General features: G+C 33.5%; 1 protein-coding gene and 1 long non-coding RNA gene across 3 annotated transcripts in view; both read right to left on the reverse strand.

The window, feature by feature from the left end:
* LOC133186759 (uncharacterized) overlaps window positions 1-18,147 on the reverse strand; it is a 217,682-nt gene that overhangs the window by 50,674 nt on the left and 148,861 nt on the right. The gene's annotated exons all lie outside the window — the stretch shown is intronic.
* Window positions 12,388-18,147, reverse strand: part of LOC133186761 (uncharacterized) — a 63,014-nt gene continuing 57,254 nt past the window's right edge. The window contains exon 3 of the long non-coding RNA XR_009721089.1: window positions 12,388-12,621. This is a non-coding gene — a long non-coding RNA (uncharacterized LOC133186761). The remainder of the gene's footprint in view (window positions 12,622-18,147) is intronic.

Here is an 18,147-nt window from a genome sequence, read left to right on the forward strand (position 1 = left end):
TTAATCACTTATGATTGAACCGCTTTCTTTCATATTTATATATAACGCTTCTTAATGTTTCACAAGGGATCCGTGGTTTTCTTACAAATGACTCTTATCAATTTATGTGGGGTAAGTGCTTTTACATGGTTCCTGGAAGGGATAGAGTAAGTCCTGGTCATTGGTTACTTTATCATGTTCATTTTAAAAAATGAAAACCGTAGGAAGAAGGCAGGGACAGATTATTTTCAATATTTTCAAGGACTCAAGTTAAATGCTATACTAACAAGCTAATTCAGAGAAGCTGCGTCCCCTGATTAAGGAAAAAAGAGCATGTACGGATCTTGAGGGGTGGAGTCATAAGATGGTGCGGTTGGGGGGACGAGATACTTTAAGAGTTGCAGGCGGGACCAAAGGGAGTTATGATATAAAATTTCATTTGCAAAAGCTTAAAAGCATCTTGAGATATTGCACAGAAATGAAAATTTTACACACAAACAGAATGTATAAATTTTTGACCTTGACCTTTGACCTTTTGAACTCGAAATCAATAGTGGTCTTCTTTAGGCCATAGGGAGTTTCAGTGTAAAATTTCATTGCAAAAGCTCGAAGTTTTTGAGATATTGCGCGGAAATAAAGTGTTAAAACAGACAGAATTTATGAATTCATGACCTTTACCTTTGACCTTAAAATCAATGGGGGTCTTCCTTAGGCCACAGGGAGTTGTTATATAAACTTTCATTGCAAAGGCTCAAAGGCTTCACGAGACATTGTGCAGAAACGAAAGTGTTGCAGAAAGACAGACTGACAGAGGGATAGACGTCAGACAGACCTAAATAAATATCCCCCACTTTAAGTGAAAGCAGGGGACAAAATGGCCAATTTTATATACCATTGTGTCCTTGAACTTTGACCTTCTTTCTGTATTTACCAATTCATGTGATGCTAGTTACATGTATTGTCCACCAGAACTGTAATTTTGTTTATTCATAATTATGTTGTTTAAAACACAAGTATTAGTTATGGCATTGAAAAAATGTGCTTAGTTCCCTTACTTTTCCACCTAAATTGAGCCATTTTGACCTTGACCTTTGACCTTTTGTTATGAAAATCGATTTTTTTTCTTTGTTTTTGCTATTGTGTACTACATGTACAAATTTGGTTTTAATCCATTTTAAAATACTCAGGTATTTATATGGAAACTGATAGTAGATACCTATTGCCCTTGTCTGGAATTCGTAAAAAAGCATTAGTTTGTAACCATGGTAACATGAAAACAAGATATGAATACCAAGTGGTTCTTTGCAGTTTATATTACAACTATGTATGGACTTTCAAACCAATCTATTTATTTTTTCCAATATGTCCGCAAAAATTTATACCAGGCTTTTCAAAAGAGCCTAAAATCTACAATTTTTCCTTAGAAAAATCATACTTAAAAAGGGGGGATATTTTTTCTATGAGGTTAAGTTACTCAAATACTAGAAATTATCTAAAGAACTATAAAAATGGTGTATTTTGACAAAAAGATAAAGTCATGTAAATATCTTGTTGTATTAAAGACTTTTAATTAGTCAAAAATGGTCATTTTTCATCAAAATTTAGCATTTTTTAGGCCATGAAAAATGTATGTTGGTTGCCATGGTAACCATTGACCATAGCAACCATTTTATTATGAATTTTAGTTTCATACATCATTATAGGAATGTGTGCCAAGTTTCATAAAAATCTAAGACCTAGCGTGCCACACTCCCTATATAAGAGTTTAAATGCTTACAGAGAATGGCTATTAAATAGCATATCCTTTATTTATCTTTTGAGACAATTTTTTGCTTGATAACAAGATTTTTTCCCCTACCTTTAAGGTGTGATCAAAGGTGACGTATTTGTAAGAATTATATTAGAACGAATGAGATAATTTAATGTTTAAGCTCTTTTGTTACTCATTCATAGAAAAACTGCTTATGTTTTTCTGTGAGATTAATGAAAAAATAGAACATAGATATAAACACTGCTTTTACAGAGGGGTTCCTAATGTATAGATATCGACAGTTATCTCCCTCGTTATTATTCATATCTGTACATGAATTACTACGTGTGTTTATTATCGGCTAATTTTTAAGATCCCGCATCTATTTAGGATAATTAAATTAACTAATGCTACCATTACTGGCTCTCAAAATGGAAATAAAATTAGAAAGCAATGATACATGAAATGGTAAATGTACTTTCGCTTTTTACAATTTACCTTTTTCAACCCAGCCTGAAGGTCCTTTGGTACATATTTCTCCCAACCTTCCGTTTTCGTCAGGTAGGCAATGATATACTTCATTTGGATTGGAACAATTAAAGTTCTTCTCACGAGTTTTCCATCCCCTAACATCCCTTGGACATGATTTAGTTACCAAAAACATGGTATCAGTTGTCTCAATTACTACTCAGCCATTTTACCTGAGTTAGATTATTTATAGCATACAGTGTTATCGATTTTGCATGTTCAACATATAGTGGTTCTAAAGAAAAGACATTGGGTTATCCTCGGCACCTGAATTTTTATCAGCAAGTACCAAACAAATCTATCCCTATAATAAAAAATCCTATTCCTTCTAAATATAAAAACATAAGGTGTGCAACCACCGGACAACAAACCATCTTTAAGTATTCGCTTAAAGACGGCTTAAAGGCGGATTGAAAGAAACTTAAAGAAATAATTTTCTTTCAGCTGCAGCTTAAGGTGCTTCATATCTAAACTTCTTTAAGCCACCATTTAGTCATCTTTAAATGGACATAGACACAGATTAGAAGTCAATATTTTCTAAAATTTTCTGTATTATATCATAATATATCTTGCTAAAGCATTTCACACGGAAATATAATAAAAAACTAATTTTATCTGGATGTTATTGAAACCACAAATTTCGGGACGCGTTTAATTGATTGACACATCCTTGCACTTTCACAAAGTAAACTTTATCCTTAATACTTAAGAAAAGTAGAAATTTTGTTGTGTAATAATGAAAAAAAAATTAAAGATATAATCCAGAAAATTCAGCGTAGAAATGTGAGAAAGCAAAACCAACTCACCAGTATTGTTCGTCCATGCTCAGTGATGTATGCAGAGTTTAACAAATTGAACACACCCGGTGGAACGTAAACTGTTTTGTTGATAGGGCACGAGCTCTGTTATTTGTAATGCATATTATTATTTCATTTAATAATTATTAATTTATTTAATAAAATTGTAACGGCAATAGGTAATAAAGGGAAGGGGACAGGGCGTTCAGAGAGGACCCGAGAGGAGTTCGTAAGACCCCGAGTTCCAAGGTATGCCGAATAGGCTGATCACGTGACATATCCAGGGTATATATAAGGCCTCCGAGATTCAATTGAGTTAGTTACTGATACAGTTACTGACAGAGTTAGTCACGAATAGGGTCGCAGATAAGCAGCAGAAGGAGACGGCCAGCGTAAAGATATCGGTAAGTCTGTTCGTAAGTCAAAATTGCTATGCGATTTGTTGAACAGTATTTTACCTGTGCATCTGTCTACGTGAGCGTTGCATACAATCTTTATCTATTAACTAGAAGTAACCGGTCGCTTCTGATAGAAGTGACATACCGGCGCTTTGGTTGCTTCTGTGGGCGCTTCGGGAAGTCGCTCAAGAGTTAGAAGCCCCATTGATTAGGAGGCAGTTGATTAAATTATGTTGTTTATTTGCGTGCTAGGGAAGCACCCGATATATGTATATATTGTAAATAAGTTCCTATCAAACAATCAAATACCTCACCAATGCAGTTGAAAGGGAAAATATACAATAAATGTAAATATTTTGTATTAAATAAAATTTGAAACAACGATACGTTATTTATGAATTAATTTGTAGAAGAACAGCCGATCAGATTAAAGTTCACATACGACCAGATTTATACACAGTGGGAATCAGCCTGAGGGTAAAATAAACAATGTACAGTAGCAGACTGGTTCGCTAATAGCCCTTTTTTAAATAAGCTATGTACCCCCGAGTCCCTGGTCAACTAACAATACTATATATACAAGACGAGTGATATATTTCGGTGAACAATTATTTTTTACAAAGGAAGTAGATAACAAATGAAAGAATAAGATTGAAAGCAATGAGGCAATTATTTTAATACCCATCATGATATAAAAAGAATTAAAGCTAAAGACGATGTGTTTAAAACATATTTAATAAAACTGAAGTGTTAGGAAAAAATTGTTATATAGCACACAAGAACCTTAAATATCCGCGGCATAATTATGAAACTATTATAATCTTAAAGATGGCTTAAAAGCATGTTAAAGGAGTGTGTGCATTAAGCGCCTATAACTAAGTCAGGCTTAATGGTAGCTTAATAGTGACGTTACTTAAAGACTGTCTAGAATTTTACTTTAAGCACCTTTAATCCACCTTTAAGCCACCTCCAAGCTACCTTTAAGATTCCATTAAGGAGTTTGAGATGGCTTAATGGTAGCTTAATCTTTGTGTATAAATGACTTAAAGATAGTTTAAGGGTACTTAAAGGTGACTTAATCATTCATAAAGCACCTATATGTCAAGCTTAAAGGAGGTGTTTCATCTTATGAACATCATTTGACCCCCTCAATTAACCATATAAATCGGATATGCCTATCAGTTTGCATGTAGCTTTTGGTTTAAATCAGCTGAGGTAACGATTATGGAAGTCGTACAGATATTACTTGGATATACAATTTTAAATGGTTAAAATTATGAATGAAAATAAATCAATTAAATCTAAAACATGCAAAATTCATTTTTGTTAGACAGGGTTTTTTTTTTACGGTGATGTGGTATCTTTATTAGCATATAGGTTCGACAAGCAAGTAATAAGCCACATCTGTTGTAGGACTACTTCTTTATTACCCATGAATTTGCGTGACGTCAGCTGATGGATGTTGAGTCTTGGTGGAAGGATTAAAGTTGATAGCATAATAAATGCAGAAGAATTAAAAGGTTTGAAGGACGGTTTGTTAGAATTATCATATTTAAACCCACCGGTAGGCATATCCGATTTCTATGCTGAATTGAAGCCCGAATCCAGGAAGGGGTCAATTGTGTATTAATATAGAGGCGGTATGATTTTTTGATTCTAGGGCTTTATTTTTTACTTGTTCATGAAAAGAGACCTAAGGGCCTTAACGGTCACCTGAGTATTATACAACACTGATAAAGTGATAGATTGGGATCAACAAAATAATTACTCTGTTACTCAGGTTCAAATCTGAAAGTATATCTATTTACTTACCTGTAGTTGCCCCTATTTGTCAATATCACCATGCAGACTAAACAAAACAATAGTACTTGAGCACTATTAGTTTTGTTTGTTTGTTGTTTAAAGTCGCTCTCGAGAATTTTTCACTCATATGGAGTCGCCTGCACCCCTTGCCGGTGGAGGGCTGCAAATTTAGACCTTTACTCGGCACTTAGGGCCATTGAGCAGTGAGGGATCATTTTCATGCCAGGCCCTACTGCGACACGGGACCTCAATTTATACGGTCTCATCCGTGGATTCGAACCCGCGACGTAAAGATCAGTTCCTTTCTCCGCGACTCCATAGCACTGCTCTTCGCCGGCGACGAACACTATTAGTAAATTAACCCAACTCTTTCCCTCTTAAATTGGCCTCTCTTAATTTATCTTTTATTTAAAGTCTAGTCTATCTGACCATTAAAGGCAATGGAAGTACTTTGTATTTCCTTTTTTTTAATCTTGTATTATAGGGTTATTAAACTTTTTAAATATTGGTGAATATTGGTATGAGTTAAAATGGACGAGCTTGCGATTTTAAATTAAATAACTCAAAATTGATGAGAATTTTCACCTACAAATGACTTGCTCTTTTAGATTTTTATTGAGGCTAATAGGTACTAGATTATTAATTAAAAAAAAATTCCAATTTTTTGTGAAAATGGACAATATTACCTAGATGCCACTACCCATCATATATATTGCTGTTAAGCGTTGGACCAAACATTTTTGATTTACAACGGTGCGTTCGAAATTGATGCTCGCATTCTGAATGTTTCGGGGCATACTCGTATAGGTATTGTAAACTTAGTGTTGAATAAAACGCCAAGATATTCAACGCTAAAATTATCTACACTCTAAGTAGTTTTTTTTAAATTATAGACTATTTATTAGCTATTTAAAAAAAATTTCTTATTCAATTGACTTTTAATTACACTGTTTACAATGATAAATTATCATAAATGAATAGCAAAGGGGAATAATTTCTCTCGGTAGAAAACAAATTAATTGAGCCCTGTCTAGCACTAGAAGACTTGTTCAAGTGTTCCAGAATTTCAAAAATTCGGTTAAATTACCCTTGTTTATTACAACTTTGTATTCTTATGCCTCCTAGATACCAAGGAGAAAAAGATTTTCAAAGAAATAATTCATTTTTACACTGATTTTACACTTGACTTAACACTGCACCGCACTAACACCAGAACCCGTGACTCAGGGGCCATGGAATTCACAATTTTAGATAAGGCGCCATTGCTTATCATAACCGTGCTTTTTGTATGCTTGCTAAATACCCAGGAACAGAGGAGAAGATTTTCAAAGAATTGGTTTACTTTTACTATTTTTAAAATCAATAGAACCCCGCCCTAACAACAGAACCCCTGACCCAGGGGCCATAAATTTTTTAATTTTGGAAGACGCACCCTTGCTCATCACTACTTTGTACTTAGTATGATTGTAATTAGCACTGAGCTCTCTTCCATAATTGTGAGATTCATGGCTCCAGGGTCAGGGATTCTCGAGTTAGGACGGGGATCTAATGATCATATATTAGTGTATGTATGTATGTATGTATGTATGTATGTATGTATGTATGTATGTATGTATGTATGTATGTATGTATGTATGATATCTTTAAAAAAAATCTTCTCTATCCTGCATTCAGATATTTGTAGATCTTGTTTAAATTCAAGCTTAATATCTTAATTATACATCTCTTTTGATTATATTTACTACTGTTGTGAAATTCAATAAAATTTAAAATATATAAAAGTACCGTATCTTTCATTTCCTCATCTAGTAAGGAATATTTCCGTTTGCCTTCTGTACAGCACGGTGCACTGCAGTCTATAATGATCCTTCTGTTTTTCAGATAGTTGAATGTGTTCATTGCATGGCTCAAGCAAATGTGTTTTCTCCCGTCTGAAAAACTTTCGCTTTTTGAAAACAGATTTTTGTCACCCGCTTTCATTAAAAGTGGGGGATATTAATTTGGATCTGTCTGTCCGTCCGTCCGTCTGTCCATTCGACAGTCCGTTCGTCTGTATTTCTGGTTGTCTGTAACACTTCCGTTTCCGGGCCTAATGTTAGCATTTAATTTAAGGAATAATCAAGTTCCTCTTTGGCCCACCCCACTTTTTGGGAGAATAGTCTTGCTATAGTTTAAATATAAAAAATCATTTACTGATTGCTTGGTCCCTTAACATTTTGTTGCAATATGATTAAACTCGGGCAAGTCATTGCATTTAAAAAAAGTTTTACCTAAAAATTAGACAAAGTTTCCCCTCAAGTTTAGGCAGTTTATTTTTTTTCGGGGGGGGGGGGTGTTTCTTGTTTTTTTGTTTGCTTGTCAATTTTATGGAACCCCCCCCCCCCCTTTAAAAGCACGGGCCTGTCAAAGACATAATAATGGCCCTTCAAAAGGCATAATAAGGCATAATAACGCCTTTTTGAAAGGCGTATTAATGCCTTTTAGAAAGGCGTAATAACGCCTTTTGAAAAGGCGTAATAACGCCTTTTAAAAAGGCGTAATAACGCCTTTTGAAAAGGCGTAATAACGCCTTTTGAAAAGGCGTAATAACTTCTTTTTTCGCGTTATAACGCCTTTGAAAAGGCGTAATTACGCCTTTATTTGCGTTATTACGCCTTTTTCCGCGTTATAACGCCTTTTCAAAAGGCGTTATTACGCCTTTTTTCGCGTTATAACGCCTTTTCAAAAGGCGTTATAACGCCTTTTAATTTTTTTTTTTAACCGTATTTTGATCCTAATAGGCTTTCGTAGCATTTTTTCATTTTCTTCAATATACAGGTATACATTAAATAATTATGCAAATCCAGGGGGGTCCGACCCCCCCCCCCCCAGCACTGCACACGCTCTTTTTTCCCTAAGCGGGGGGACACAAATTCTCTAAATTAGCTTGTTAAACTCTGACATAGATCTATGATGGTTTTGAAATTACTATGTGGGGACAAAAGTCATTCAATATTCTTAGAAAGGAACATAAACTTGTATCTTTCTAATTCAGTTCGCCTCCAATGTAAGCATAATTTTGATGATGTCTTCTTTCGTTTGTTTGAAGGAAAAAGAAGAATTCTGGATTCTCTGTGGTTTGTTTAACTTCCAGGAAGAGCTTTTGTGTTTTTCATCTTGTGTTTCTTTGCCTCTGTGTGTGAGTCTGGTCTTCTATAAGCAAATATGTTGAGACTTGAACACTATATGTGGTTCTTCTATTTAGACAATTCTCTGCACGATTCTCGATATGCTACACGATTTGCCATAAAATTTCAGTACAGCCACATGTATCGTTTCAAAATTTAGGCAATTTAATATACTCAGAGATACCTTCATTTGATGGGTCAACAATAGCTGCAATAATGTAGCCCCCTCCTTTTTTTTTGGGGGGGGGGGGGGCTACAACTCCTTTGGATCTCCGTGATGGTGCAAGTGCGGGAGTTAAACTACATAATCAATGTTGCACAAGTAAAAAGTTTATATAAGTATTTTACCCATTAATAATTAAGATATACATGCAGAGTCTTACCGTTTGATTACACTACTGCCTAGTATTTAAAAACAGATCTTGCATTCTACACATGACGCCCCTAGTCTGGTACAAGTGAGGAAGAGGAGTGGATGCATTGGTTTGATAATTAAACAAATATATAATTAGATATGAAATCATGTTCATTTGTGAAGTGTCATAAATACACTAAACAAAATTAAGAACAAATGGATAGCTCAATATTAGTAAAAGTGCACAGCAACAGAGACGTAAAGAAAATTGCATAGTCCCGATAAAACTCAAAAGTACAAAGGCATACACGAAGACAATATGAAAACAAATACGAAATAGTAATTGCTTATATCATGTATATTTTCAAAATGTGTTGGGACCTGATTCTAAAATGTGACTTTTTTTATTTATTACGGTATTGGACCAAGGTAGAAATTTCTCAATTTTGCACGTATTGTCCGCAAAATTAGAACATCATTTAAAATTGAACACAATAGTTCCCTGTAGGTTGCGGGTTTCAGGTTCAAGATGTAAAATCCTTTTAACGTTTACCAATTTTTACGTCCAGAAACGTCTGGAAGCATTTGTCCAAGCCTGACGATCATATCAGTCACATACCATAGTATTTAGTACGACATAAATCTGTTTTGATTTTCTTGAATGTACATGTATACAGTTACTTTTGTAACAGTGAATATTAGTTATATATATTAAGAATTATTAAGATCACGTTTTCTATGGGTTTCCATAACGTCATAGAGTTATAAATGTTTCCTCAAATGGGAGGAAAACATTGATTATCGGCTTTAATTTTGATCTGTCACAAAATTGTATTCGGGTTAAATTCTTGAATCCTTCATTGGAATGGATCATACTATGGTTTGTCATGATCTAGATGTAAAGTCATAATTCAGGGAAAATGTCACTTAACAATGTTGGAATAAGATACAAATCCATTTCTTTTTAAATAATTCTGAAAGGGTCAATAAAAATAAAATTACAAACACGTGCACAAGCCTGTTGTTCATCATTGTAAAAATATTTTTACATTCATAAAATGGCTTGTTTCTAGGTTCATAAAGCAGGGACTAACAATAGTACTTAATATGTGAAAGTCCAAGGAGAATGAAAAAGGGTGGTAATGAAACAAAAGTACATGATATTGCGTTTGTTTTCTTGTATCCGTTGTCAATACCACACTATACTTAGATGTAGAATTAGCGATCAACTACAAAAAGTGTGGAAAACAGTGAATATTAGATTTAGGACATTAGCTTTCCTGAAAATAAAACTTAAAATTGATCTGTAAGTGATCAGTATACAAAGAGAAACCAAAATTAAGCTCAAGTGTGAGTGTATGTATGAAAACCAATGGGTGTGAACACTAGGTCACAGGTTCGTTAAAAAAACATTGTGCACAGTTTTGCAGACATTTATATGCACATGTATGTATACCTGCAATGGACATTGTAAATAAATAATTTGTTTTACAAGCACAGCAAAATACTTCCAAAAAAGTTAATAATTACACGTAGTAATTTTCTTCGACTAATGTGAATAACTTTCATGGAAATGCGTCAATCAAAATGACACTTGAACTCGACAGAAAGTCTTCAATGTAATACACATATCCAACATCAGCTCGTTTCTACAAGCAAAGCAAAAATCAATCCGAAAAACAGTAAATAATTAGAAATCATCTTGGTATAGGAGAAATAACTTTCCTAAAAATGTGTAAATGAACGGGAAAGCCAAACTTAATCTTTAAATCATCAATATAAATACTAATGCCAAAAATCAGCTAATTATCTACAAGTATCGAAAAAAAGACCGAACTAAGATGGAGTGACAAAGTGACAAACGGAAACATGCCCCAGTCATTTAAACTGGAAGCAAAGAAAATCTACATGCTGTTGATGATGTTAGCACTCTAATTTAGCACGATTTCTTGACAACAACAACCCCCCCCCCCCATCTTAAAAGTTTTTTCGACGAAAGGCGCTGATATATTAATGATTTTTCATGAAATGAAACAATAGGGTCTTCTTTTACACTATCATTTGTATATCATCTCTTTTTAATATGACTTTAAATTCATGAGAAATATGTACTTTGTAACCCAAATAATGAAATGTACTTAACATCAGCAAAATGTGGGAAATTATTAGCATGATGTAGTATACTTCTGTCTATCTTTCCCAATCATAAAAGCCAATCATGTATAATGATAATATAGAATGGCACAATGTTATAATGCAATAATGAAAAATGAAGCTTTGAATAATGTATTTAAAAAATTGTCATAATCGACTTTCATATATATTTGCTTGGGATTTTACTAATGCTGCAATATGTTTTTCCACTTTGAAATGAAAGAGCAGGATCCAACCTGAATAAAAACAACTAGCATATGGTTTTCATAGCAAAACACAAGCCAAAATCTATAGAAACTATAAATTATTTCTTAAATACATTTAATTGTAATATATAGAATATGAAAATAAGTAAATACATAGGGAATAAACACTTAAAAGCATAACATTTTCTTTGTTACAAGGATTTTTTATTTACTGCCTTACCTAAATTATGGATTGTTGTTTTCTGCGGATTAAATCTCGATAACTTTGTTTTACACTTGGATACTGTTTATCAGCAAATGAATAAAGAAAAAAATCTACACTCAAGCTATTATTAATGTTTAAGACGCCAGTATTATTTTTGCTATTTTATTGTATCACTTTTCTCACTTTTTTTTCAAATTGTCGTTCCCATTTTTTCCTGGTATTCCATCCATTGCTCATCATTAATTTCAAGAAATGGCTCTATATTCGAGGTTTGTTTGTTACAGTCCTCGAATTTTTCTTTGAATGTTCTCTTCTTGTGTTTTATCCAGCCTTCCAGATCTTTCTGCGATGAACACTTAAGTAAATCTGAGAAATAAAGCTTTCCAAATGTTATGAGTGTTATTCTTTTATTACCTTCGTGTTGTAACACATAGACTGACGGTTCTTCTTCCACGACGAATTCCCAGGGTACGATTGACTTAAGACGTACACTGTCAGTATTCAGACTATATGATCTGAATATTTCCCAAAGCTTGTCGTTCGATTTGTCCACATCAATTTTCATATCATTTAAACTCATATATACTAGTACGAGAAATTTTTGTTTTTCATTTGCAGTTTGACACATTTTTTTCCAGGTATGAACTTAAATGACGCAGTGGTCTATTAAAGAATAAAACACTGCTTTTTGTTTTCTAAAATTCGCTACATTTAGAAAACAATACATAGGTTTCCGGGATTCCAACATTATTAATTTGAAATCTTGTTACATTTTCTTCTACTATAGAGAATGGTTTATCTGGATTATAAAACTGGAAAATGGTGTGAAAGATTTGACTCCTATCTCCATCTGATAAATTCTTCCAATTAAGATCAATACAGCGATATACATTTTCATCAAAGTCACAGTTCTTTATTTCATTTGCAATTGTTTTCCAAGCTTCTTCAGTTGAAGTAATAATCATAAATGTTTGATTTGTTTTCAGTATATGTTTGCTTAACGAAATGATTTTTTCTACACGGTTATTTTTTTCTACGTCAGAAGTTTCCTCTCTTGGTAAAGGTTTTTCTACGATGACAGATTCCTGGCAAGTACTCACATCAAACTCCAATATGTCCTCTATTACAATGGGTTTCCTTCCAGTAAGGGACATATAAACTTTTGTTGCTGTTGTCGATTTCCCAGAACCCCATTGTCCTATCAAACACAGAATTTTCCCACCATCTTTGAGAAAACTATTTGCCTCGTGGAAGGTAGAAGTTTTGTAGAATGGTATATCTGGACAAATATGTTAGTGATAAAATGTTATTAAAGTATTTGGAAATTGTATGATTTGGCTTTATTGAATTGCATAATTATGAACTTTAAAATCAATAATCTACCTCTAGATAATAAAGGCATCTGTTCATATTTTCCATTTGTGGCTTTCTCTAAAATGGAAATCCCTTTTAATAATTTTAATCAAACATACTGAGATTAAATAAATTTATATTCTGCTCTTCGTTTTCTGGTTTACTCTTGAAACAAAAGCTTTCTTGTATGAGAAACATAATCATGTGATTATAAAAGAAAGAAATATATGCTTTTGAAGAAAACATTGCTCAAAGTCAGAAAAAATTAGTTTCCACGATTTACAAAAAATAAAATAAGAAAAAAAAAATGAAATAAAATTAGAAATTTATGGATATAGCGATACAAAACTGTTACAAAACTGATTGATAAGTTTTAGTGCATTCATATATTGAGAAGTTATATATTATTTATGATAGTTTGCTTTCCTTTATCCACTTCAACTGTCGTTTTAAGAAATTATATAACCAATCTTGTGCTCACGTGTTTGTCTCTTTCTGTAACACAGAAAAACTACCACTATAAGAGCAAGAAGGAGGAAAACTGTTCCCACTGCGACGCCTATAATATACCACAGTGGGGATGAGGAATCGCCTTCATGCACAGAACTTAAGGGGAAAAAAAAGAAAAACTGAGACCTTAATGACGTAAAATAATTAACTTCACGTTTATATATGCTGAGCGGCATATCTATCTATCTATCTATCTATGTATCTATCTATCTATCTATCTATCTATCTATCTATCTATCTATCTATCTATCTATATCTATCTATCTATCTATCTATCTATCTATCTATCTAATCTAATCTAATCTAATCTAATCTAATCTACCGTTCACGGTAGCTCAGTCGGTAGAGCGCTCGCTCCGTGATCGGGAGGTCGTGAGTTCGAATCTCGGCCGCGACTGAACTAAGTCGATAAAAATGGGTAGCAACTGTCTATCTATCTATCTATCATGATTTTTTCCGCAGTAAACTCAGTATCAATAATGCTCTATAATATTTCATATTACATCCAAACGAATTCGATGGCTCGATAATCAACGAAAGTTCACAAATAAGGAATTAACTAATCATGATTCAATGGATATTGTAGGAAGGTGGTAGATTAAACTTTCCTTGTTAAACAATCAAACATTTAAGACTTTGTTACTGAAATACGCAACTAACATGCGACTTCATGTGACGTCACACTTTAGATCTTCCAAATGTCTCGTGGGGTTGGAATAGGAGGATCTAGGTTAGCAGTGAATAGGTATGCTATCATATAATATACACAATTGCGCTCACCATAATGGTTGCAACGTCAACATATATAAAGAACCTTAGGACACAAAATTTCTTTCTTTTTGTGTGTGAATTAGTAGTAGTAGAAGTGGTAGTAAATTTTATTTATAGTCGGATAATATACATTTAACAAAAAAATGAGCTTGAAACCGACTGGTAGCATAGAAACATATTTAGCACATATAAAATGTACAAATACATGTAAGACAAAGCATACATGTACTTAAACTTACACGTACATATACTTAAAAACGGACGCACATATAAAACACAAGAATGAAACATAAGACACAAATAAACACAAATAAAAATAACAAATGAAAGACACAACAAAAGAAATCAGTAACACACACACACACACACACACACACACACACACACACACACACACAGATATATATATATATATATATATATATATATATATATATATATATATATATATATATATATATATATATATATATATATATATATATATATATATATATATATATATATATATATATATATATACAACGAATGTCATGCACACATGAAATAAAAGAGGGGGTTAAGCCAGCACTAATATAGTAAACTAGATGCTGTCATGAGACAGTAATACCCGCACTAAGGTGTTTGCCTCTAAATGCACACTCCTTCATATTGGGCTTACCAAGGAAAAAGTCAAAATAATTCTATAATTTACACAGTACATGTATGAATTCATCAATTCGAGCATAAAAATTAATGCTCAGATGACCATGTGACCTATGAGCATCTTATAGGTATTTCCTTTACTTAATTCATTACCAGTCTGAAATAACATATTAATTTAATTAACAATGTAAATTAGGTTTTGATAAAAGGGGGATATAAATTTTTGGCCCATAAATGGAACTTTATAAATTTGTTTTCTCAACAACAAATAATATTATTTTAGTACAAAGCGTTTTTGATGAATTTCTCAAAATGTGCAAACTTTTTTTTTAGTATTTGATTGGGCAAAAACCTCCTTGAAAAGCCATACCCAATCAATTTTGTCCCCCCCCCCCAACACACACACACACACACACACACACACAAATAACCTGCTTTTAGAAATAGGCCTAGATGTCAAAGTTATGTTACACATCGTTTGTTATGATAATTTAAAATTTGTTCTTGTACTGTACATGTATGTGAACACCTTTTTGAACTACATCACATTGGGCTTGCCTCACCCTACTAGTACTATTTTTTTCATTATCATTTTTATACATTACACATGGTGCAGTGCATGTGGTGTACACGTGATTACATGTATATCAGTAGAAATTAATTCATTTTGTGTTTTAATTGGATTATATTTCATGAGGTTGACAGGACCTATGACAGTCGGTAAGTACAAGTTTAAGTATAGATTGGGTTAAAATAACCGAAATGCAAATGGTTAGGTTAAAGCTTAAAAAGGATCAAAGATCATTGGATGCCACAATAGACGAATTTCACATTCTGAAGCGTTATCTCCCGTTGTCGACATTACATTCAATTACAGGCACAGATCCAGGAATTTTTTTCCAGGGGTAAAAAAACAAACAAACAAACAAAATAAAAACAATGATGGTGGGGTCCATGTTTTTAAAGGGGTAGGGCGTCCAAAGTCATTTTTTATTTGCTTCTGTAAATCAGTATATAGTCCTATATATAGTCCGGGGGGGGGGGGGGGGGTTCCAATCTCCCTAGCCACTCCCTGCATGTGTCCCTGAAATGACAAACGATCATGCAACTCCAAAATAGTAGAAAACTTTTCCATTTGAGTATACATAATTTTGTTTCTTGTATTATTATGTTATGTACATCTAATGGTTTAAGGTTGTTAACCCCTGGAGGTCATCCCCACTCTCTTAATGAACTGGAAATGTTCACAATATGACGACATCAAATTAAATAAAAGTGCATCAATGATAAGATTGCTTGACATTTCATTCATGAATTTGGGTCAACCCATGAACCCTCCTAGAATTAGGAATGAAAATCATTCAAAGAGATGGACCATTAAACTATTTGTATATATTCACATTTTTTTTATGTCAAAATAAAGTATTAGTTACATGAACAAACAGGGATCTGGGAAGGGGAAGGGGCGAGGGAAAGGGGTTATCTCTTTACGTCTTTATTGTTGAAAACTCCTAAAATAAATGTTAACCTCAAATCCGACTTGTACGTCTTCATTATTTTTAAGTGGTGACAGGTGTCTCCATATGAGTGAAAAATTCCCGAGAGGGACATTTAACAACAAACAAACATTAATGACTTAAAAAACACAATATACATGTACATGTTTATTTATTTAGTCAATGGATATACTTCTGGTCATATCTCTAGTTCTCCCTTGAATCAGAAATGAATGATATAAATATTTTAAGAATGATTAAGATTGATTGATTGATTATTGTTGTTTTACGCCGAGTCGGCAATATTTCAGCCATATTTCGGCGGTATTAATTAAATACTGTATGAACGGTTTTGAGAGTTTTTGGGGTTTCTCTGGCGGCCCCCAATGAGCCTATTCTTTTTCGAAAACCAGAGAAACGATCTTTAGCGTGAGAATGATTAAGAGTTGAATAGGTTGTGCATCTTAAAATTGACTAAGCTCTGTGGTTGAATTAGCTATACCAGTTTGACCCCCAGGGTGAAAATGAAAATTCCGAGACATTACTGCACATCTACATTACACCACCAACCATCTCCCAAAAGATGATTAGACTACTGTGTAAAATGTAAGAGGAGTTCAGGGAACCAGGGGCTTTTTGCATAAAAAACGTCATTTTTCGACCCCCATTTGACCCCCAGGGTGAAAATGAAAATTCCGAAACGTTACTGCACATCTACATGACACCACCAACCATTTCCCAAAAGATGATTAGGCTACTATGTAAAATGTAAGAGGAGTTTGAGAAAGAAGAGTGTGACAGACAGACGGACGGACGGACGTACAGACATGAGTAACAACAACATACCCGAACTTTCTTTAGAAAGTGCGGGTATAATAAAGTAAAATCATAAACTTAAAACCAGCAAACAGGAAGCAGCTAAATGTGAGACGTTTGGTATGAGACATAAAAGTCTGGAGTTTGCAAGAAGAGCATTTACAATTTAGTTCGCCACACCAAGTTGAAATGTGGTTTGAACATTGATTGTAAGAGGAAAATTTCATTACTTCATTTGGCAGAGAGTTCCAGAGCTTTGCTGCCTCATAGCTGAAGGACTTTATTCCATACCTTGTTGTTCTTGGTCTTGAGACCTCTGGAGTATTTGTATATCTAAAATTGTATGAATTATTTTTTTTAAAACAAATAGGTCTTGCAAAAATGACTGGACTTAAACCTTGGATAATTTTAAAAATTTCTAGAGGAATGACAAGCATTCTTCTAGTTTTCAGAGATGGTAGTTCAGATTTATGTAATAAACTTTCATATGAACTTTAATAATCATAATGTTCTTTCCTGAATTTTGTCAATTTTCCAAGTATTCTGCTCAGTACAGAAATGCCATATTAAATGACAATAACTGTAGTTCAACATTTTGAATGAGTGAGATATTGTAAGTTTTCCTAACTTATTTAAATGCTTTCCTAATCTTTAAGGAACATTCAATCGTGATGCCCGCGTGGCGTAGTGGTAAGAGCGGTCTAGAGTCGTGGAGTAAGGCGTTGACCCTTACACAAATCCCACTATGCTAGCATGAAAAAGATCCCTTACTGCTTAATAGCCCTGAGCGCTGAATATAGGTCAAAAATTGCAATTCTCCATCGGCAAGTGGTGGTGTCTCCATATGTGTGAAAAATTCTCGAGACGGACGTTGAACAACAAACAAACAACAATTAATTGCCTTGCTGCCTTTTCATACATGTTTGTAATAATTGTATCAAAAGATAAGCCGGAGTCAATAGTAATGCCTAGTATCTTAACCTCTTCATCACTGTGAATTTTGATTCCATCTAAATGTTTTTACTTTGTATTTTGTTTCCATTAGAAATTGTCTGAACTTTTTCAGGGTTAGTCTGCATGTTGTTTGAAGAAAACCATCTGATGAGAGATTTACTGTCATCTTTCAGAGTTGTTCTAAAGATATATCAGACTTTGTTAATGTGTTATCTTCTACTTGTAAAGTTTACATTTATCTTCAAAGAAAAACAAGTCGT

This window comes from Saccostrea echinata, unplaced genomic scaffold (genome assembly GCF_033153115.1).
Source record: "Saccostrea echinata isolate AGI-Se365-2 ecotype Australia unplaced genomic scaffold, CSIRO_AGI_Sech_v1 ptg000014l, whole genome shotgun sequence".
NCBI classification, from domain to species: domain Eukaryota; kingdom Metazoa; phylum Mollusca; class Bivalvia; order Ostreida; family Ostreidae; genus Saccostrea; species Saccostrea echinata.